Raw genomic sequence first — 23,228 nt, 5'->3', positions numbered from 1 at the left:
GTTTCCCAACCAGTGTGTCTCCAGTTGTTGCAAAACTACAACTCCCAGCATGCCCAGACAGCTGAAGGGCATGCTGGGAGTTGTAGTTCGGCAACATCTGAAGGGCCAGATGTTGCTGAACTAAAACTCCCAGCATGCCTGGACAGTCAGTGCATACTGGGAGTTGTAGTTTTGCAACAGCTGGAAGAGCACAGATTGGAGACCATTATACAATGATCTCCAAACTGGGGCCCTCCAGATGTTGCAAAACTACAACTCCCAGCATGCATGGTCTGTTAGTGCATGCTGGGAGTTATAGTTTTGCAACAGCTGGAGGCACACAGGTTAGGAAACACTGAGTTAGAAACAATGTTTCCCAACCAGTGTGTCTCCAGTTGTTGCAAAACTACAACTCCCAGCATGCCCAGACAGCTGAAGGGCATGCTGGGAGTTGTAGTTCGGCAACATCTGAAGGGCCAGATGTTGCTGAACTAAAACTCCCAGCATGCCTGGACAGTCAGTGCATGCTGGGAGTTGTAGTTTTGCAACAGCTGGAAGAGCACAGATTGGAGACCATTATACAATGGTCTCCAAACTGGGGCCCTCCAGATGTTGCAAAACTACAACTCCCAGCATGCCCAGACAGCCAAAGGCTGTCTAGGCATGCTGGGAGTTGTAGTTTTCAGACTCCTAGAAGCAGCAGTGAAGATCTTCACTGCTGCCTCTGAGGACCACATACTTACCTGCCGGTCCCGTCGCTGCTCGTCCACGTGGCCGGTCCTGCCGCTGCTCCTCGGTCCCGCCGCTGCTCCAGGTAAGGCCGCCGGTCCCCTCGTGTTCCCCCCCTATGCCGCAGGTCCCCGTGAGCCCCTGCAGCCATCGTCCCCCGTTCTGCCCGACTTCCAGGGGCGGGCAGTGCGGGAGATCTGAACTTTCACCCCAGATCACTGTGATTGGTCCACAGGGACCAATCACAGTGATCGCTGACCAGGACCATCAATGGATGGTCCTGGGGGGTGAAGCAGAAGTTGTCCCCTGCTGGAAACAGCGGGACTTCTGCCAGTTAACCCGTGCGATGCTGCGCATCGCCGGGTTAACTGAATGTCATTTATAAACGTCGGGATGCGCGAACGCACTGCACAACTCGGCGTTTATATATGACATTCTGCGGGAAGGGGTTAATGGTATAGGGAACTGTGACTGGTGCATTAACTCTGATTTTTTGCCCACTGAAACCAATAGGCCCATTGTGATCTATGGGGATCTCACACCATGCAAAACAGTAAGATAAGCAGGTCTGTCTTGGCAGCACAGTGGATGGGAGACCACCACGGGGTCAAGTCCCAGGGTGGGACAGAGTGTTACAATGTTGTGGTTTATCTTTACTTTACTGGAAAAGCAGCTGAGTTGCCCATAGCAAATCAGATCGCTTCTTTCATTTTTCACAAGGCCTCTGCAAAATGAAGGAAGCAAACTGATTGGTTGCTATGGGCAACTCAAAAATGTTCCTCTGGACAGGTTTTTATAAATCTCCCTCTATGGGGGAGATTCATCAAAACCAGTGTAGAGGAGGAGTTCTGCAGTTGCCCATAGCAACCAATCAGATTGCTTCTTTCATTTTTGAAAAGGCCTCTGAAAAATGAAGGAAGTAATCTGATTGGTTGCTATGGGCAACTCAGAAACTTTTCCAGAAAAAGCTGCTGAGTTGTCCATAGCAACCAATCAGATCTCTTCTTTGATTATGCAGAGGCCTTGTCAAAAATGAAAGAAGCTATCTGATCGGTTGCTATGGGCAACTCAGCAGCTTTTCCAGGAAAGTAAAGTTTAACCACAACACTGTAACACTCTGTCCCACCCCAGTACTCAAACCAGTGGTGGTCACCCATTCACTGTGCTGCCAAGACGGTGCTGCTTGTCTTACCATTTTACATGCCATGAGATCCCCATAGACCACAATGGGCCTATTGAGTTAATGCACCAGTCACAGTTCCCTATACCATTAAATAAGGGAGGACTCAATATTCGCGAATATGCGCATATGCGCATACATTTTCGCATATGTGCAAATATTTTCGCATATGCGGAAAAAAACACGAATATTTGTAATTACGAATATATAGGGTTATATTCACAATATTCGTGAATTCCCGAATATGCGATATTCCCGATTAAAATTTGAATTGCGAATATTCGCGAGCAACACTACTCTGGAGGCCATTGGAGTCCAGTGACTTCATTGTCATGTATGAAATGATGTGAGCTTTGTGACATGGTGCATTATCCTGCTGGAAGTAGCCATCAAATTGGTCTATTGTGGTCATAAAGGGATGAACATGGTACCCAACAGTACTCAGGTAGGCTGTCATATTTTGATGATGCTTAATTGGTACTAGGGGGCACAAAGTGGGCCAAGTAAATGTCTTCCCCACCATTACACCACCAGCAGCCTGAACCATTGATACAAGGCAGGATGGATCCATGCTTTCATGTTCTTTACTCCAAATTCTGATTCACTTAAAGCTGGAATCATCAGACTAGACAATGTTCTTCCAGTTTTCTACTATCCAATTTTGGTGCCTGTGAGAACTAGTCTAAGTTTACTGTTCATAGCTGAATGAGGTGGCACCCAGTGTGGTCTTCTGCCACTGGAGCCCATCTGCTTCAAGGTTGGATGTATTGCATGTTCAGAGCTGGTATTCTGCACACCTTGTTTGCCACAACAGAGTATTTGAGTTACTGTTGCCTTTCTGTCACCTTATGCCAGTCTGCCCATTCTCCTCTTACTTCACCTAGGCATATTTCCCACACAGCTGCTGCTCTGCTCACTAGATATTTTCTCTTTTCCCGACCATTCTATTTAGGCATAAAAATCCCAGTAGATCAGCAGCTTCTGAAATACTCAGACCAGCCTGTTTGGCACCAACAACCATGCCACATTCAAAGTCTCTTAAATTTCCTTTCTTCCCCATTTTGATGCTCGATTTGAAGTTGTCCTGACCACGTCCACAAGACTAAATGAATTGAGTTGCTGCCATGTGTCTGGCTGATTAGCTATTTGTGCTAAAGGGGTACTCCGGTGGAAAACAAATGTTTTTAAATCAACTGGTGCCAGAAAGTTAAACAGATTTGTAAATTACTTTTATTTAAAAATTGTAATCCTTCCAGTACTTAACAGCTGCTGTATACTCCAGAGGAATTTGTGCAGTTCTTTCTAGCCTTACCACAGTGCTCTCTGCTTACATCTCTCTCCATGTCAGGAACAGTCCAGAGTAGGAGCAAATCCCCATGGAAAACCTATCCTGCTCCTGACAGTTCCTGACATGGACAGAGGTGTCAGCAGAGAGCACTGTGATCAGAATGGAAAGAGCTAAACAACTTCCTCCTGAGCATACTGCTGCTGATAAGTACTGGAAGGGTTAAGATTTTTTAATAGAAGTAATTTACAAATCTGTATAACTTTCTGGCACTAGTTGATTTGAATTTATTTTTTTACCGGAGTACCTCTTTAAGATGCAACAGAGGAACCTAATAAAGGGGCCGGAGAGTGTATAACTACTGTATAGCTCATATGGTCCTCGCCATTTGTCGAGGTCACTCAGTTATACCCACTGTATAATGCATGGGCACGTTTTTATTCTTCCCAACACAGTTAATATTATACTTAACATATCCAGTCAAATTCTCCATTGATTTCTAGTGGAGTCAGTTACTTTATTTTATGGCTATTTAATACGTTGTCAGACGAACTTCAATTATTCATTTCAGCTTAACACCTTTGAAGATACTTCACTTGATTCATTCCATTGTACGTGTAAACACATTTGGTCTGCTCTGTATTTCCTCGTAGTCTTTATGTTAAGTTTATTTTCTTCATTAACTTTTTAACTTGGGTGCCTGAGATATATGGGTCCATCTGGTAACACTCAAACATTGGAATTGTAAATGCGTTTTGCCGCTCTCCCAATCAGCGCTATGTACAGCCGTCTGGGGGCCTGTAAAAAATGTCAATTAGCAATAAAAGATCCCAAATCGACATTATATCTCAGAGAGGTCCCTGGAAACTGCAGCCATTGTACAGTAATGTCCCCAGGTGGAACAGTTGCTTTGGGCTGTTGATAAATTTTCCTTGTCGTCTTGATATTCTTTGTGTAGTGTTAAACATTTAGTTCAGCCTACTCTGCACTTGTATCTAATCACAGTTTGCATCTACTAATATGCATTGCCAAGTAATGCATTCCCAGAGCTGTTATGGGACTGTGCTTGTCGAAAGTAAAAGTGTTCTATGAAAAGTGAGCGTAACCGGATTTTTAACCCCTTAAGGACTCAGGGTTTTTCCGTTTTTGCACTTTCGTTTTTTCCTCCTTACCTTTTAAAAATCATAACCCTTTCAATTTTCCACCTAAAAATCCATATTATGGCTTATTTTTTGCGTCGCCAATTCTACTTTGCAGTGACATTAGTCATTTTACCCAAAAATGCACGGCGAAACGGAAAAAAAAATCATTGTGCGACAAAATCGAAAAAAAAACGCCATTTTGTAACTTTTGGGGGCTTTCGTTTCTACGCAGTGCATATTTCGGTAAAAATTACACCTTATCATTATTCTGTAGGTCCATACGGTTAAAATGATACCCTACTTATATAGGTTTGATTTTGTCGCACTTCTGGAAAAAATCATAACTACATGCAGGAAAATTTATACGTTTAAAAATGTCATCTTCTGACCCCTATAACTTTTTTATTTTTCCACGTACGGGGCGGTGTGAGGACTCATTTTTTGCGCCGTGATCTGAAGTTTTTATCGGTATGATTTTTGTTTTGATCGGACTTTTTGATCACTTTTTATTCATTTTTTAATGATATAAAAAGTGACCAAAATACGCTTTTTTGGACTTTGGAATTTTTTTGCGCGTACGCCATTGACCGTACGGCTTAATTAATGATATATTTTTATAGTTCGGACATTTACGCACGCGGCGATACCACATATGTTTATTTTTTATTTTTTTTACACTGTTTTATTTTTTTTATGGGAAAAGGGGGGTGATTCAAACTTTTATTAGGGAAGGGGTTAAATGACCTTTATTAACACTTTTTTTTAACATTTTTTTTGCAGTGTTATAGGTCCCATAGGGACCTATAACACTGCACACACTGATCTCTAATGCTGATCACTGGCGTGCATTAACACGCCTGTGATCAGCATTATCGGCGCTTGACTGCTCCTGCCTGGATCTCAGGCACGGAGCAGTCATTCGTCGATCGGACACCGGGGAGGCAGGTAAGAGCCCTCCCGGTGTCCGATCAGCTGTTCGGGACGCCGCGATTTCACCGCGGCGGTCCCGAACAGCCCGACTGAGCAGCCGGGTCACTTTCACTTTCACTTTAGAAGCGGCGGTCAGCTTTGACCGCCGCTTCTAAAGGGTTAATACCGCACATCGCCGCGATCGGCGATGTGTGGTATTAGCCGCGGGTCCCGGCCGTTGATTAGCGCCGGGACCCACGCGATATGATGCGGGATCGCGGCGCGATCCCGCTTCATATCGCGGGAGCCGGCGCAGGACGTAAATATACGTCCTGCGTCGTTAAGGGGTTAAAGGGGTACTCCTGTGGATAACTTTTTTTTTATTTTTTAAATCAACTGGTGCCAGAAAGTTAAACAGATTTGTAAATGACTTCTATTTAAAAATCTTAATCCTTCCAGTACTTTTTAGGGGCTATATACTACAAAAGAAATGCTTTTCTTTTTGGATTTCTCTGATGTCACGACCACTGCTGACCTCTGCTGTCCATTTTTGGAACTGTCCAGAGCAGGAGAAAATCCCCATAGCAAACATGTGCTGCTCTGGACAGTTCCTAAAATGGACAGCAGAGGTCAGCAGAGAGCACTGTGGTCATGACATCAGAGAAATCCAAAAAGATAAGAATTTCCTCTGTAGTATGCAGCAGCTGATAAGTACTGGAAGCATTAAGATTTTTTAATAGAAGTAATTTACAAATCTTAAGAATATCACCCTAGGGTATACAGTGAATAATTGTTTGAGACAGATAGTTTTGAAAAGAATGCAGATTTTATTAAAACAGCATTAAATCAATAAAAAACCTAAAAGGTTAAAAATATCAGAGCAATGTTATCTTAAACTGTCATTGGGCCCTAATGACAGAATTAAATATATAGCAGCCACCTAATATAAGATATTCTGTAGATATTAGAAGTAAATGCAATTTTTCAGCGGCATGTAGCAGTAATCCGGAATTGACTATTAGTCCGGCACTTATGGTGGAAAGAGGCTGATAGTCCGGCACTTGTAATAAAAAAGGCAAAGTCACTTGATGGACTGATGTAGAGAATGCTGCCCACAGTTTTTAAACAAATGCAAAGTTCAATCTCACCCTGGCTGCTGGTCCCGTACTGCGTTGGGCCGATGGATGGAATCTTATATTAGCTGCAGCGATCCCGGCATGAGAGCCTAGATGGATAAAGGGCTCCGGCAGGAGACTCTCTCGGGAGCGGTCCGTGGTATCGGCAAATACCTGGATGTATATCGGACCCTCGTTGGAGAGATCGTAGCTGGGTTCTAGTATTGCAGGCAGCAAGTTGGTAATGCGCTTAGTAGAAGAGGAAATTTGATGAATGCAGCAAGTGGTACACAAAGTTCCGGGCCAGCTTCAGTCTGGGTGGTGCGTGTGAATCGTGCTCTGTTCAGATTAGGTATCGGCCTAGACGCGTTTCAGGGTGCTAAAATGACCCCTTCCTCAGTAGGCAAATGTGGGAAATAATGAATGTGCAGCCTTTATATGGTGGGTGCACATGTGTTCTTAATTGATGGGACAGAAAGAACCTGTGGAGTGAACTTGACGGCAAAAACCTGGTAAGTGGACAAACTTGGAACACCAAATTTAAGTCTGCTATTGGATGAATAATTGTTATCCCTTAATCATACTGTATCGCTTAGATATTCAATGTAAAACAGATTCGGAAATATAATCCTATATACATTTATTAGTGTTATAATAGAATTGTCAAATCTGGCAATTTTTTGGGTTTCACATGTTAAAACCTTCACACAGAAAAGAACTGATGTGTTAAAGAGACAGGTACTGAATGTGGCCAACACTCCAACACAAGTAACGCATGGAGACATCTAAGGTGTGAATTGGAGTCAAGATGAACATGTTTGTGGATAAAAAATATATACATTTATGGGAGAAAAATATACTATGTGTAAGTGTGTGAATAGGATTAAATTAGTTTTGTAAGAAAAACTAAGAAAAAAGAGAAAAAAATTAGAATGAATGTATGTGATCAAATGGATGAATATCAGTATGACAATAAAAATGAGTGATATGGTGTGAACTGGAATGAATGAAACCAAGGGGTATAAAGGTAGTGTGAGATGGTGTTGAATTATTAAATATGTGCGACCAGTGAAAAAATAAATTGATGGTAAATATAAAGATTTTGGATGAAAGAATAGTAGTGGGTGTCTGTGAATGAACAAATGAGCTTATGTGACAGTATGAGATGATAGTAATACCAAGGTGAAAAAAAGATAGTTGAAGATAGAAATGAAAAACACATAGAAGTATAAATGATCCTGAATTGAAAATAAAAGAAAATAAAAGAAAAAAAAGAATGGGAATATATATGAAATAGATGGTGAGTGAAAATAAGAATAATGATAATAATAAAGAAATAAAATGCGTGTGAATGCATAATTGTGAATCAGTCATCATAACATACTCTTGTCAAAAATTACAAAAAACATTGCCCCAATTCTAAAAATCCGGAGAACAAATATGAGAGACCTGACCTGGAACCGACAACCGCCGTGATTGGTACAACGGCAAGTGTCGGTGCCATAGCGAGTCTCTCAAAGAAAACCAAATAATTCAAAGCTGGAATTTAGCCCCAAAAAATAGCATTTACTTTTAACCCCTTAAGGACTGAGCCCTTTTTCACCTTAAGGACTCGGCCATTTTTTGCAAATCTGACCACTGTCACTTGAAACATTAATAACTCTGGAATGCTTTTAGTTATCAATCTGATTCCGAGATTGTTTTTTCGTGACATATTCTACTTTAACGTAGTGGTAAAATTTTTTGGTAACTTGCATCCTTTCTTGGTGAAAAATCCCAACATTTAATGAAAAATTTGAAAATTTTGCATTTTTCTAACTTTGAAGCTCTCTGCTTGTAAGGAAAATAGATATTCAAAATATTTTTTTTTTTAATTCACATATACAATATGTCTACTTTATATTTGCATCATAAAATTGATGAGTTTTTACTTTTGGAAGACACCAGAGGGCTTCAAAGTTCCGCAGCAATTTTCCAATTTTTCACAAAATTTTGAAACTCGCTTTTTTTCAGGGACCAGTTCAGGTTTGAAGTAGATTTGAAGGGTCTTCATATTAGAAATACCCCATAAATGACCCCATTATAAAAACTGCACCCCCGAAAGTATTCAAAATGACATTCAGTAAGCGTCTTAACCCTTTACGGGTTTCACAGGAATAGCAGCAAAGTGAAGGAGAAAATACACAATCTTCATTTTTTACACTCGCATGTTCTTGTAGACCCAATTTTTGAATTTTTGCAAGGGGTAAAAAGGAGAAAATTTTTACTTGAATTTGAAACCCAATTTCTCTCGAGTAAGCACATACCTCATATGTCTATGTTAATTGTTCAGCGGGCGCAGTAGAGGGCTCAGAAGGGAAGGAGCGTCAAATGGTTTTTGGGGGGCATGTCACCTTTAGGAAGCCCCTATGGTGCCAGAACTGCAAAAAACCCCACATGGCATACCATTTTGGAAACTAGACCCCTCGGGGAACGTAACAAGGGGTAATGTGAACCTTAATACCCCACAGGTGATTCACGACTTTTGCATATGTAAAAAAAAAATAAAAATTTTTTTACCTAAAATGCTTGGTTTCCCTAAGGTTTTACATTTTTAAAAAGGGTAATAGCAGAAAATACCCCCCAAAATTTGAAGCCCAATTTCTCCCGATTCAGAAAACACCCCATATGGGGGTGAAAAGTGCTCTGCTGGCGCACTACAGGTCTCAGAAGAGAAGGAGTCACATTTGGCTTTTTTGAAGGAAATTTTGCTCTGGGGGCATGCCGCATTTAGGAAGCCCCTATGGTGCCAGGACAGCAAAAAAAAAAACCACATGGCATACCATTTTGGAAACTAGACCCCTCGGGGAACGTAACAAGGGGTAAAGTGAACCTTAATACCCTACAGGTGTTTCGCGACTTTTGCATATGTAAAAAAAAATAAAAAAATTTACCTAAAATGCTTGGTTTCCCAAAAAATTTACATTTATACAAAGGGTTAAAGCAGAAACTACCCCCCAAAATTTGAAGCCCAATTTTTCCCGATTCAGAAAACACCCCATATGGGGGTGAAAAGAGCTCTGTCGGCGCACTACAGGTCTCAGAAGAGAAGGAGTCACATTTGGCTTTTTGAAAGCAAATTTTGCTCTGGGGGCATGCCGCATTTAGGAAGCCCCTATGGTGCCAGGACCGCAAAAAAAAACCACATGGCATACCATTTTGGAAACTAGAGCCCTCGGGGAATGTAACAAGGGGTTAAGTGAACCTTAATACCCCACAGGCGTTTCACGACTATTGCATATGTAAAAAAAATAAAAAAAATTTTTACCTAAAATGCTTCTTTTCCCAAAAACTTTACATTTTTAAAAAGGGTAAAAGCAGAAAATACCCCCCAAAATTTGAAGCCCAATTTCTCGCGAGTACGGCGATACCCCATATGTGACCCTTAACTGTTGCCTTGAAATACGACAGGGCTCCAAAGTGAGAGCGCCATGCGCATTTGAGGCCTAAATTAGGGATCGCATAGGGGTGGACATAGGGGTATTCTACGCCAGTGATTCCCAAACAGGGTGCCTCCAGCTGTTGCAAAACTCCCAGCATGCCTGGACAGTCAACGGCTGTCCGACAATACTGGGAGTTGTTGTTTTGCAACAGCTGGAGGCTCCGTTTTGGAAACCGTGGCGTACCAGACATTTTTCATTTTTATTGGGGAGGGGAGGGGGGCTGTGTAGGGGTATGTGTATATGTAGTGTTTTTTACTTTTTATTTTATTTTTTGTGTTAGTGTAGTGTAGTGTTTTTAGGGTACAGTCGCACGGGCGGGGGGTTCACAGTAGTTTCTCGCTGGCAGTTTGAGCTGTTGCAGAAAATTTGCTGCAGCTCAAACTTGCAGCCCGATACTTACTGTAAGCCTCCGCCCATGTGAGTGTACCCTGTACATTCACATTGGGGGGGACATCCAGCTGTTGCATAACTACAACTCCCAGCATGCACTGACAGACTGTACATGCTGAGAGTTTTCGTTTTGCAACAGCTGTAGGCACACTGGTTATGTATCACGGAGTTTGTGACCTTACTCAGTGTTTCAAAACCAGTGTGCCTCCAGCTGTTGCAAAACTACAACTCCCAGCATGTACGGTGCATGGTGTAAGGTGACTGCTGGGAGTTGTAGTTTGCAACAGCTGGATGCACACCGGTCGTGAAACACTGAGTTAGGTAAAAAAAAAAAAACTCTAAGTTTCACAACCAGTGTGCCTTCAGCTGTTGCAAAACTACAACTCTCAGCAGTCACCGACAGGCATGCTGGGAGTTGTAGTTATGCAACCAGCAGATGCACCACTACAACTCCCAGCATGCACTTTAGCTGTTTGTGCAAGCTGGGAGTTGTAGTTATACAACAGCTGAAGGTACACTTTTCCATAGAAAAAATGTGCCTCCAGCTGTTGCAAAACCATAAGTCCCAGCATGCCCATAAGGGAATGCTGGGAGTTGTGGTGGTCTGCCTCCTGCTGTTGCATAACTACAGCTCCCAGCATGCCCTTTTTGCATGCTGGGAGCTGTTGCTAAGCAACAGCAGGAGGCTGTAACTCACCTCCTGCTGCTGCTCCATCACAGGACTGTCCCTCGCCGCCGCCGTCGCTCCTGGGGCCCCGATCCCAACATGGACGCCGGGGATCGGGGTCCCCAGCACCGGGGGTCGTCTTCCCGCACCCGCTCACGCCCTCCGGAAGAGGGACGGAGCGGGTGCCGGAGTGACGCCCGCAGCAGGCGCCCCGGTAATCCGGCCGACGAATCAGGGCGATCGTGAGGTGGCACCAGTGCCACCTCACCCCTGCAGGCTCTGGCTGTTCGGGGCCGTCAGAAACGGCCCCGAACAGCCAGTAATTCCGGGTCACCGGGTCACTGGAGACCCGATTGACCCGGAATCGCCGCAGATCGCTGGACTGAATTGTCCAGCGATCTGCGGCGATCGCCGACATGGGGGGCATAATGACCCCCCTGGGCGATATGCCGGGATGCCTGCTGAACGATTTCAGCAGGCATCCGGCTCCGGTCCCCAACCGGCTAGCGGTGGGGGCCGGAATTCCCACGGGCGTATGGATACGCCCTGCGTCCTTAAGGACTCGGGATGCAGGGCGTATCCATACGCCCTGCGTCCTTAAGAGGTTAATATCTACAGAATATCCTATATTAGGTGGTTGCTATATATTATTTAATTCTGTCAATAGGGCCCAATGATAAGATAACATTGCTCTGATATTTTTAACCTTTTAGGTTTTTTATTGATTTAATGCTGTTTTAATAAAATCTGCATTCTTTCCAAAACTATCTGTCTCAAACAATTATTCACTGTGTACCCTAGGGTGGTATTCTTGAGGTGTGGTTAATCTTTGTTTGAATTTTTATTCATTTGGATTGGTGGGGATCAATCGTTTAACCACAATAACCTTGAATACCTGCTTGTGAGCTGCACACATTTTTTTTCTAATTTACAAATCTGTTTAACTTTCTGGCACCAATTGATTTAAAAAAAAAAGTTTTCCACAGGAGTACCCCTTTAAGGTCCGCAACAAGAGACAGAAGTGCAAAATGACCTGCCGAAGATCTGTGGCTCCTCTATTCCTTATGGTCGTACCTTAAAGGACATCTGCAGCGTTACAAACACTTATCCCCTATACTCAAGATAGGGGATAAGTGTTTGATCGCGGGGGTCCGAACGCTGGGGCCCCCGGCGACCTCCTGTACGGGGCCGCGGCTCTCCCGTGCAGGGGGCGTGCCAGCCGCAGCATGACGTTGCAGCCGGCACGCCTCCTCCATACATCTCTATGGAAGAGTCGGGGAGGCAGCATTCGTGCCTCCCCGCATCCCCCATAGAACTGTATGGGGACGGGGAGGAGGCGGGGCGCTGTAATGCCGCTGCAGTTGTCCTTTAAAAATAATGAAAGTCTTATTGCTTGACATAAAACACTTTTTACTTTCTTGTGTAGGCCTTAAAGGGGTACTTCACTGCCCCAGTGTTCGTAACATTTTGTTCCGAACGCTGGGTGCGGGCTGCGGGGGTCGTGATGTCACGACCACGCCCCTTCAATGCAAGTCTATGGGAGGGGGCGTGGCGGCAGCCACGCCCCCTCCCATAGACTTGCATTGAGGGGGCGTGGTGTGACATCACAAAGGGCATGGCCGTGACCCCCCGCATCCAAAGGATAGGGGATAAGATGCCTGATCGCGGGGGCTCCGCCGCTGGGGACCCCCGCAATATAGCATGCAGCACCCACCTGTATCTGCTGCCAGCAGCGCTGGAGGTTCTGGCTCCCGACCACGGGAACGGAAGATCGTGACATTACGACTCCGCCCCTGTGTGACGTCACGCCCCGCCCCCTCAATGCAAGTCTATGAGAGGGGGCGTGACAGTTCCCCCACAGTAGGTTGCAGTTCCCCCGCATTAGGTTGTAGTCTCCCCACATTACATTGGCAGTGTCCCCCACAGACATACAGCCTCCAGCCATATACAGTGCATGGCTGGAGACTGTATGTCTGTGTACTGCCCCACTTCAGTGCTCTGACCACCGCTCCTCTGGTCCGGGGTCATGATCTACTGCTATGGCCTAACGTGGTGCTGCAGAAAGGTAACCGGGACATTCTTGTGTCCCAAAAAGATCTTTCAGGACACAGGGATGTCCTGCTGAATGTGAGGGGGTGGGGGGGGGAGGGGGAATGACAGTATTTATCTGCGTATAACACGCACTGGCATATAACACACACCCTCATTTTCACAGGAAAATTTGAGGGAAAAAAGTAAATGTAAAATAAATGACTTGGAAGCTCTGAACTATATGCCTCATCATCCCCCCAACTTTGATTCCCTTGATCCTCAGTTTGCCCCCCCTCCTTTCTCCCCCTTTTATCAGCCCCTGTGCCATATTTACCCCCGCATCCTTTCCCGTGTTTTTGTCTGCTCAGTATTCCCCCCCTGCTCATCATTCCCCCCTGCTCGTCATTCCCCCAGCTGCTCATCATTCTCCCCTGCTCTTCATTCCCTCCCTGCTCATCATTCCACCCCCCTGCTCATCATTCCACCCCCCTGCTCATCATTCCACCCCCCTGCTCATCATTACCCTCTCCCTGCTCATCATTACCCTCCCCCTGCTCATCATTACTCCCCCTGCTCATCATTACCCCCCCATTCTTCATTACCTCCCTGCCAATCATTCCCCCCATGCTAATCATTACCACCCTCTGCCTCATCATCCTCCCCCACTCATAATCCTCCTCTGCTCATTGCTCCCCCCTCTTCCTTCTATTTTTCATATTTCCTTACCTGGCCGCGCTCTGCAGGCTCAGGTAATGCGTCGGGTCTTGTGGGCAGTGATGAGTGACGTCTCCTGCGGCTCCTCTACACGGCGCCAAGGACGTCACTCCTTATTTCCTGCAACGTTGGGGTGTAATGAAGAAAACTGTGTCCTGTAGCTGCCGCGGCTGCAGGAAATGAGGAGTGGCGTCCCTGACGCTGTGCAGAGGAGCCGCAGGAGACGTCACTCGTCACATGAAAAATAGAAAAAGCAGGAGGAGTCCGGGCCCACAGGAGCCGCCGCTGGTAACTGTTTTAAAGTGGCCGCGGCCGGGCTACTCTGCGGCCACTTTAAAACAGTCCCCCTCCCCGATCCGCTACTGAGCAGCCCGCAGGGATGTCCCGCATGTGACGGGGCCCCCTACGGGCCCGGTGGCCCGGAGCAGGTGCTCCAGGAGCGCCAATGATGATCCGGCCCTGTATATGTGACTGCATGAACAGTGGTGCAGTTGCCCATAGCAACAAATCAGATTGCTTCATTTATCTCAGAGGCTGTTTTGAAAATGGAATAAGCTACCAGTTTGGTTTCTATGGACAACTACAGCATTATTCCTATACACAGGTTTTGATAAATATCCTTCATATTCTCTTTACTAGATTGGAAATCTGAGGGAATACTATGAGCTCTGCACTGTGTACTACCTGCCACCCAGCTTTTCCAGTCTACTGGAGGGAATATTTGTCAAGTAAACCAGTCATATTGGAGCTCTTCAGGAGACTGGAAAAGCTGGATGGTATGCAGTTCACAGTGCAGGGCTCACAGTACTTCCCCAGCTTTCAGAGTACTTCCATCTACTTTCACAGTACTTCCTCAGCTTCTGTCCACTTTCAGGCTAAGTTTCCACTTGTTTTTTTTTCTGGCAGTTTTTGGAATACTGTCACTGCAGTTTTTGAGTCAAAGTCAGAAGTGGATCCATAATGGAGGAGAAGTATAAGTCCTTCCTTTATATGTCCTATTCCTTTTGAATACACTTCTGTCTTTGGCTCAAAAACTGCAGTGGCAGTATAAAAAAAAAAAAAAAAGTGGAAACCTAGCCTCACAGTACTTCCCCAGCTTTGTTCTCTTCCCTGCACTCCAGGTCTGCCATGCCCTCTCCCTGCCCCCACACACATTTACATCCTGAAGAAAGCAGCTATATTACAACCCCAGTGCTACCATGCCATCTCCTCTTTACTTCACTTTTCTCTGTCTACAATAAATACTTTCTCCCAGGGTTGGCGCCACCTATAAGCGGGATAGGCACTCATCTAGAGCTCCCTCTTGTTGGGGGCACTGTTCAGGATGCTGCAACGCCCCTTACTTAGGTCCTACTTCCTGTTAGACGCAAGAGAAAACCCCCTCCTCTCCGCCCCTCCCCCTCTAATCTGAGCCCGCTACTTAGTTAGCACGTGCAAACTCCCCAGCACAACCCCCCTGGCCGCCATGTTACTTAGCATGCGCAAACCCCCAGCATCCCCACCCCTGCCTCCCGCATGCTACTGTATCAGTTAGCACACGCAAACCCCTCAGCACCCAGCGATACCACCTGCTAATGTGTTTGGAGCCTACAACCTACACTACTGTATTTCTGGTGGACAAGAAACACCGTACCGCCACTTCTCTCCTGTCCCGTCCCGTGCAAGACTCCCTCCCGGCGCTTAGCACTTGTTTGCCCTTTTTGCCTTCATTGGGTTCAGGTCTGGTGACTATGGAGGCCAGGTCATCTGGCGCAGCACCCCATCACTCCCCTTCTTGGTCAGATAGCCCTTACACAGCCTGGAGGTGTGTTTGGGATCATTGTCCTGTTAAAAAATAAATGATGTTCCGACTAAACGCAAACCGGATGGAATAGCATGCCGCTGAAAGATGCTGTGGTAGCCATGCTGGTTCTGTATGCCTTCAATTTTTAATATATCCCCAACAGTGTCACGAGCAAAGCACCCCCACACCATCACACCTCCTCCTCCACACCAGCACACCTGTGAAGTGAAAACCATTTCAGGTGACTACCTCTTGAAGCTCATCAAGAGAATGCCAAGAGTGTGCAAAGCAGTAATAAAAGCAAAAGGTGGCTACTTTGAAGAACCTAGAATATGACATATTTTCAGTTTCACACTTTTTTGTTATGTATATAATTCCACATGAGAGAGAGGGAGAGAGAGAGAGAGACAGAGACAGAGAGAGAGAGAGAGAGAGAGAGAGGGAGAGAGAGAGATATGCCTCCTGCTGTAAACCTTGGTAAGAGGTCCGTCTGAATATATCAAAAAAGAAACAGTGGCACTCCCATGGTTTTGTGCAAAGTGATGTCTTTTATTTCACTCCACCGTGAGCTACGTTTCAACAGCCTCTCGCTGTCTTTATCAAGCAACAAATGGTGTATAGTGTTGCTCGCGAATATTCGCAATTCGAATTTTATTCGCGAATATCGCATATTCGCGAATTCGCGAATATTCGCAAATATAGCGTTATATATTCGTAATTACGAATATTGGTTTTTTTTATTTATTTATTTATTTATTTATTTTTTTCACAGTACACATCACAGTGATCATCCCTCTCTGCTTCCAGCTTATGTGGTGTAATAAGGCTCTAATACTACTGTGTGAGACCGGTGTGCGACTTTTCGCATATGCGAAAATACGCATATGCTAATTTTCGCATATGCGAATTGTCACATATGATAACTTTTTGTATATGCGAATATTTCGCGCGTTAGTGTTTGCACACGCGAATATTCGCATATGCGAAAAAAAAAAGAGAATGTTACGAATATGCGAATATTCGCGAATATGACGAATATTCGTTCATATATTCGCGAATATTCACGAATTCGAATATGGTCTATGCCGCTCAACACTAATGGTGTACACAGAGGGTTTTTATGGTCACACAGGACCGCCCATTAATCAATCATAATTGGTGTGTAAACAAATCAATAAGTGATGTTACCAGATGATCGGAGGTGAATACAAAAGTGCACAGCATAATATATGGAAATGTGCATAATAGTAAATACAAATGTTGCAAATAAAAACATTGTTGTGTAATATTATGTACACTGTACAGTCTCTTTACACAAGTGGGCGGAGGATCCGGTCACTTACCCGGCAGATGGCTTTCTGTTCGCGCAGCTGAGCATTGCCCCCTTCCCACGGCACACGGGAGGGTCCCGCGAGCTAGCCGGAAGTGACGCGTGTCAACAGAACCACATGAACGATCACGTGCAAAGTAACCATGGCGACCACTGGCTTGCAGTAACATATGTTTTTCTCTACACATGTTCATTCCCTTTGTGTGTATTGGAACTAAACCAAAAAAGGGAGGAAAAAAAGCAAATTGGACATAATGTCACACCAAACTCCAAAAATGGGCTGGACAAAATTATTGTCACCCTTTACTTAATATTTGGTTGCACACCCTTTGGGAAAAATAACTGAAATCAGTCGCTTCCTATAACCATAAATAAGCTTCTTACACCTCTCAGCCAAAATGTTGGACCACTCTTCCTTTGCAAACTGCTCCAGGTCTCTCTTATTGGAAGGGCACCTTTTCCCAACAGCAATTTTAAGATCTTTCCACAAGTGTTCAATGGTATTTAGATCTGGACTCATTTCTGGCCACTTCAGAACTCTCCAGCGCTTTGTTGCCATACATTTCTGGGTGTTTTTTGATGTATGTTTGGGGTCATTGTCCTGCTGGAAGACCCAAGATCTCTGATGCAAACCCAGCTTTCTGACACTGGGCTTTACAGTGCGACCCAAGATCCGTTGGTAATCCTCAGATTTCATGATGCCTTGCACACATACAAGGCACCCAGGGCCAGAGGCAGCAAAACAACCCCAAAACATGATAGAACCTCCACCATATTTCACTGTAGGTACTGTGTTCTTTTCTATGTAAGCCTCATTCCGTATTTGGTAAACAGTATAATGATATGCTTTACCTAAAAGCTCTATCTTGGTCTCATCTGTCCACAAGACATTTTCCCAAAAGAATTGTAGGCTTGCTTTTTTTTATGTCTCTGTGTTAGCAGCGGGGTCCTCCTGGGTCTCCTGCCATAGCTTTTCATTTCATTTAAATGTCGACGGATAGTTTGCGCTGACACTGAGACTACCTGAGCCTGCAGGACAGCTTGAATATCTTTGGAACTTGTTTGGGGCTGCTTATCCACCATCCTGACTATATTGAGTTGACACCTTTCATCAATTTTTTTCCTCTGTCCACGCTTAGGGAGATTAGCTACAGTGCCGGGGGTTGCAAATTTCTTGATAATGTTGCGCACTGTGGACAAAGGCGATTCTAGATCTCTTGTAACCTTGAGATTGTTGACATTTTTCCACAATTTTGGTTTTCAATTCCTCAGACAGTTCTCTTCTTCTGTTTTTGTTGTCCATGCTTCGTGTGGCATTCACAGACACACAATGCAAAGGCTAAGTGAACTTCTCTCTTTTTTATCTGCTTTCAGGTGTGATTTTTATATTGCCCACAACTGTTACTTTCCCCAGGTGAGTTTAAAAGAGCATCACATGCTTCAAACAATCTTATTTTTCCACAATTTTGAAAGGGTGCCAATAATTTAGTACAGCCCATTTTTAGAGTTTGGTGTGACATTATGTCCAATTTGCTTTTTTTCCTCCCTTTTTTTGGTTTAGTTCCAATACACACAAAGGGAATAAACATGTTTATAGCAAAACATGTGTTACTGCAATGCTTTTCTGTGAGGAATTCTTCATTTTGTAGAAAAATTTAGGGGTGCCAACATTTATGGCCATGACTGTATACCTATAACCCTAATGAGTCCCTACTGAGTTGATCCAAAGGAAGGCAAAGAACCTTCATACTAGAGGTAAAAATTCCTTCCTGACTCCAAATATGGTAGTTAGAACACATCCCTGGATCAACATTCTGAGGGGAATTTATCATTGTATATAGAGCTTTTTTCGTTGTATTTTTAATACAAAAATTTGCGCAATAATTTCTCATGGCCATGTCTACGGTTACATTTACCATAGAGCACTTTATACTTAGAATTGAATTTATTAACTGCGTTTTTTTTTTACCCAAAAAAATGTGCAAAAGCACTTTTCTTGCGCAAATATATACCACCTCGGAGGACACGTACCAAAGTGTCTATTTTGGGACAGTAGGGACTGCTACTCCCATCATGGACAGACTCTGCCCATGATGGGAGTTGAGGGGCTGAGGTGCAGATCGCAGCAGGTCATTATCCAGATACCCGCTGCGATACGCATTTATTAACTGTAAAAGCCGGCGGCACATGCGGCTACACTGCGCTGTATGCCGGCTCCTGTATACACTGTCATAATTCATAATTCCAGCCGCCGGAATACAGGACCTCTGATTGGTGAAAAGCTATTAACCAATTAGAGCTCCTGTCTCCCGGCGGGGATTATGAATGATAAGAACTGTATAGTTAATAAATGCGGATAGCAGCGGATCTCTGGAGAATGATCTGCTGCAATCTGCCCCTCTGCCCTTGGACTACTATTCCTATCATGGAACAGAGTCTGTCCCATGATGGGAGTAGTTGTAGTACCGCGGCGCTGCTGAGGAATGGCACTTGTACATCCCCCGGCTGCGGGACTTTATAGGACTACTACTCCCATCATGGACAGACTCTGCCCATGATGGGAGTTTTATCCAGGGGCTGAGGTGCAGATCGCACTGGGTCATTCTGCAGAGACCCGCATTCTGCAGCGCAGTGTAGACGCATGTACCGCCGGTTTTTATAGTTAATAAATGCAGATCGCAGCGGATCTGCAGAGAATGATCTGCTGTGATCCGCATTTAAGTTAACAAGCCGGTGGTACATGTGGCTACATCACGCTGCCCGCTGGCTTCTATATACACTGTCATAATTCATAATCCCCCGCTGGGAGCTCTGATTGGTCAATAGCTATTCGCCAATCAGAGCTCCTGTGTTCCGGCAGCGGGGATTATGAATTATGACAGTGTATACAGAAGCCAACGGGCAGCGTGATGTAGCCACATGTACCGCCGGCTTGTTAACTTAAATTCATAAGTCATAATTCATAATCCCCGCCACCGGAACACAGGAGCTCTGATTGATGAATAGCTATTGACCAATCAGAGCTCCTGTCTCCTGGCGGGGATTATGAATTATGACAGTGTATATAGAAGTCGGCCGGGAGCGCGATGTAGCCACATGTACCGCTGGCTTGTTAACTTAAATGCGGATCGCAGCGGGTCTTTGCAGAATGACCCAGTGCGATCTACACCTCAGCCCCTGGACTACAACTCCCATCATTGGCAGATTATGTCCATGATAGGAGTAGTAGTCCTGAAAGTCCCGCAGCCAGGGAATGTGCAACTGCCATCCCTCAGCAGCGCTGCGGTACTACAACTACTCCCATCATAGGGCAGACTCTGTCCCATGATAGGAGTAGTAGTCCAAGGGCAGAGATCTCTGTTCACATTATGCATTTTGCGAGTTGTAGTTTAGCAACAATTGGAGGCTCCCTGTTAAGGAACACGCTGCATTATGTGCGCTCTTCCCAGGGGAGAGCGCAAAAAATGTACTAACCATTATTTCTTGTTTTTCTTTTCTTCTCATTTCAGATACGTGAATGCGGAGGACTATGTCAGATTCGGTGGACTGCGACGATGAGCAGAGTATTTTTATTTCAATAAAATGGTTAACGAGGGCTGTGGGTGAGTGTTTTATTTAAATACATTTGTTTTTCAATTTGTCATGTTTTTTATAATTGAATTTTCAGGGTTAGTAGTGGAAGCCGTCTTATTGACGGAATCCATTACTAAGCTGGGGCTTAGCGTTAGCACCAAAATCAGTTAGCGTTAACCTCCAATTATTACCCCAGTACCCACCGCCACAGGGGTGCCGGGAAGAACCGGTATCAACAGGCCCGGAGCGTCAAAAATGGCGCTCCTGGGCCTAGGTGGTAACAGGCTGGCATTATTTAGGCTGGGGAGGACCAGTAATGCCCACCCTGGTAACGTCAGGCTGTTGCTGCTTGGTTGGTATCTGGCTGATACTGAAAATAGGGGGAACCCTATGTGTTTTTTTTATATATAAATAAATAAAAATAAAAAAAAAAGTGTGTGGTTCCCTCATTTTTTCATTCTCAGACAGATACAACCAAGCAGCAACAGCCTGACGTTACTAGAGTGGGCGAGGACTATTGATACTGGCCCTCCCCAGCCTAAATAATGCCAGCCTGTTACCACCTAGGCCCAGGAGTGCCATTTTTGAAGCTCCAGGCCTGTTGGTACTGTCACGATGCCGGCTGGCAGGTAGTGGATCCTCTGTGCCAGAGAGGGATTGGCGTGGACCGTGCTAGTGGACCGGTTCTAAGCCACTACTGGTTTTCACCAGAGCCCGCCGCAAAGCGGGATGGTCTTGCTGCGGCGGTAGTGACCAGGTCGTATCCACTAGCAACGGCTCACCTCTCTGGCTGCTGAAGATAGGCGCGGTACAAGGGAGTAGGCAAAAGCAAGGTCGGACGTAGCAGAAGGTCGGGGCAGGCAGCAAGGATCGTAGTCAGGGGCAACGGCAGAAGGTCTGGAAACACAGGCAAGGAACACACAAGGAACGCTTTCACTGGCACTAAGGCAACAAGATCCGGCAAGGGAGTGCAGGGGAAGTGAGGTGATATAGGGAAGTGCACAGGTGAACACACTAATTGGGACCACTGCGCCAATCAGCGGCGCAGTGGCCCTTTAAATCGCAGAGACCCGGCGCGCGCGCGCCCTAGGGAGCGGGGCCGCGCGCGCCGGGACAGAACAGACGGAGAGCGAGTCAGGTAGGGGAGCCGGGGTGCGCATCGCGAGCGGGCGCTACCCGCATCGCGAATCGCATCCCGGCTGGCAGCGGAATCGCAGCGCCCCGGGTCAGAGGACGTGACCGGAGCGCTGCCGCGGGGAGAGTGAAGCGAGCGCTCCGGGGAGGAGCGGGGACCCGGAGCGCTCGGCGTAACAGTACCCCCCCCCTTGGGTCTCCCCCTCTTCCTAGAGCCTGAGAACCTGAGGAGCAGACTTTTGTCTAGGATGTTGTCCTCAGGTTCCCAGGATCTCTCTTCAGGACCACAACCCTCCCAGTCCACTAAAAAAAAATTTTTCCCTCTGACCTTTTTGGCAGCTAAAATTTCTTTGACCGAGAAGATGTCAGAGGAGCCAGAAACAGGAGTGGGAGGAACAGATTTGGGAGAAAAACGGTTGAGGATGAGTGGTTTGAGAAGAGAGACGTGAAAGGCATTAGGGATACGAAGAGAGGGAGGAAGAAGAAGTTTATAAGAGACAGGATTAATTTGACACAAAATTTTGAAAGGACCAAGATAGCGTGGTCCCAACTTGTAGCTAGGGACACGGAAGCGGACATATTTAGCGGAGAGCCATACCTTGTCTCCAGGGGAAAAAACGGGGGGAGCTCTTCTTTTCTTATCCGCGAACTTCTTCATGCGTGATGAAGCCTGTAAGAGAGAATTTTGGGTCTCTCTCCATATGATGGAAAGGTCACGAGAAATTTCATCCACAGCGGGCAGACCGGAGGGCAAGGGAGTAGGGAGGGGGGGAAGAGGGTGACGGCCGTACACCACGAAAAATGGGGATTTGGAGGAAGACTCAGAGACCCTGAAGTTATACGAGAATTCGGCCCATGGGAGGAGATCTGCCCAGTCATCCTGGCGGGAGGAAACAAAATGTCGCAAATAATCACCCAAGATCTGGTTAATCCTTTCTACTTGTCCATTGGACTGGGGATGATATGCAGAAGAAAAATTTAATTTAATCTTGAGTTGTTTACAGAGAGCCCTCCAGAATTTAGACACGAATTGGACGCCTCTATCCGAGACAATCTGCGTAGGCAACCCGTGAAGACGAAAAATGTGTACAAAAAATTGTTTAGCCAACTGAGGCGCAGAAGGAAGACCAGGAAGAGGGATGAAATGTGCCATTTTGGAGAATCGATCAACGACCACCCAAATAACAGTGTTGCCACGGGAAGGGGGTAAATCAGTAATAAAATCCATACCAATCAGAGACCAAGGCTGTTCGGGGACAGGCAGAGGATGAAGAAAACCAGCGGGCTTCTGGCGAGGAGTCTTATCCCGGGCACAGATAGTGCAGGCTCGCACAAAGTCCACAACATCCGTCTCCAGAGTCGGCCACCAATAGAAGCGGGAGATGAGTTGCACAGATTTCTTGATACCCGCATGACCTGCGAGATGGGAGGAGTGACCCCATTTGAGGATTCCGAGGCGTTGGCGAGGAGAAACAAAGGTCTTTCCTGGAGGAGTCTGCCTGATGGAGGCAGGAGAAGTGGAGATCAGGCAGTCAGGTGGAATGATGTGTTGCGGAGAGAGTTCAACTTCTGAGGCATCCGAGGAACGAGAGAGAGCATCGGCCCTAATGTTCTTATCGGCAGGACGAAAGTGAATCTCAAAATTAAATCGGGCAAAGAACAGAGACCACCGGGCCTGGCGAGGATTCAGCCGTTGGGCAGACTGGAGGTAGGAGAGGTTCTTGTGGTCGGTGTAGATAATAACAGGAGAACTTGATCCCTCCAGCAGATGCCTCCATTCCTCAA

The 23,228-nt window shown here is 45.7% G+C and overlaps 1 long non-coding RNA gene across 1 annotated transcript in view; it reads left to right on the top strand.

The window, feature by feature from the left end:
* The first annotated feature begins 711 nt into the window (after positions 1-711).
* The window catches only part of LOC130360837 (uncharacterized), a 66,064-nt gene continuing 43,547 nt past the window's right edge, over positions 712-23,228 (top strand). The window contains exon 1 of the long non-coding RNA XR_008890820.1: positions 712-793. This is a non-coding gene — a long non-coding RNA (uncharacterized LOC130360837). The remainder of the gene's footprint in view (positions 794-23,228) is intronic.

Source organism: Hyla sarda, chromosome 3 (genome assembly GCF_029499605.1).
Source record: "Hyla sarda isolate aHylSar1 chromosome 3, aHylSar1.hap1, whole genome shotgun sequence".
Classification (NCBI taxonomy): domain Eukaryota; kingdom Metazoa; phylum Chordata; class Amphibia; order Anura; family Hylidae; genus Hyla; species Hyla sarda.
This window is presented reverse-complemented; position numbering and strand designations above follow the sequence as displayed.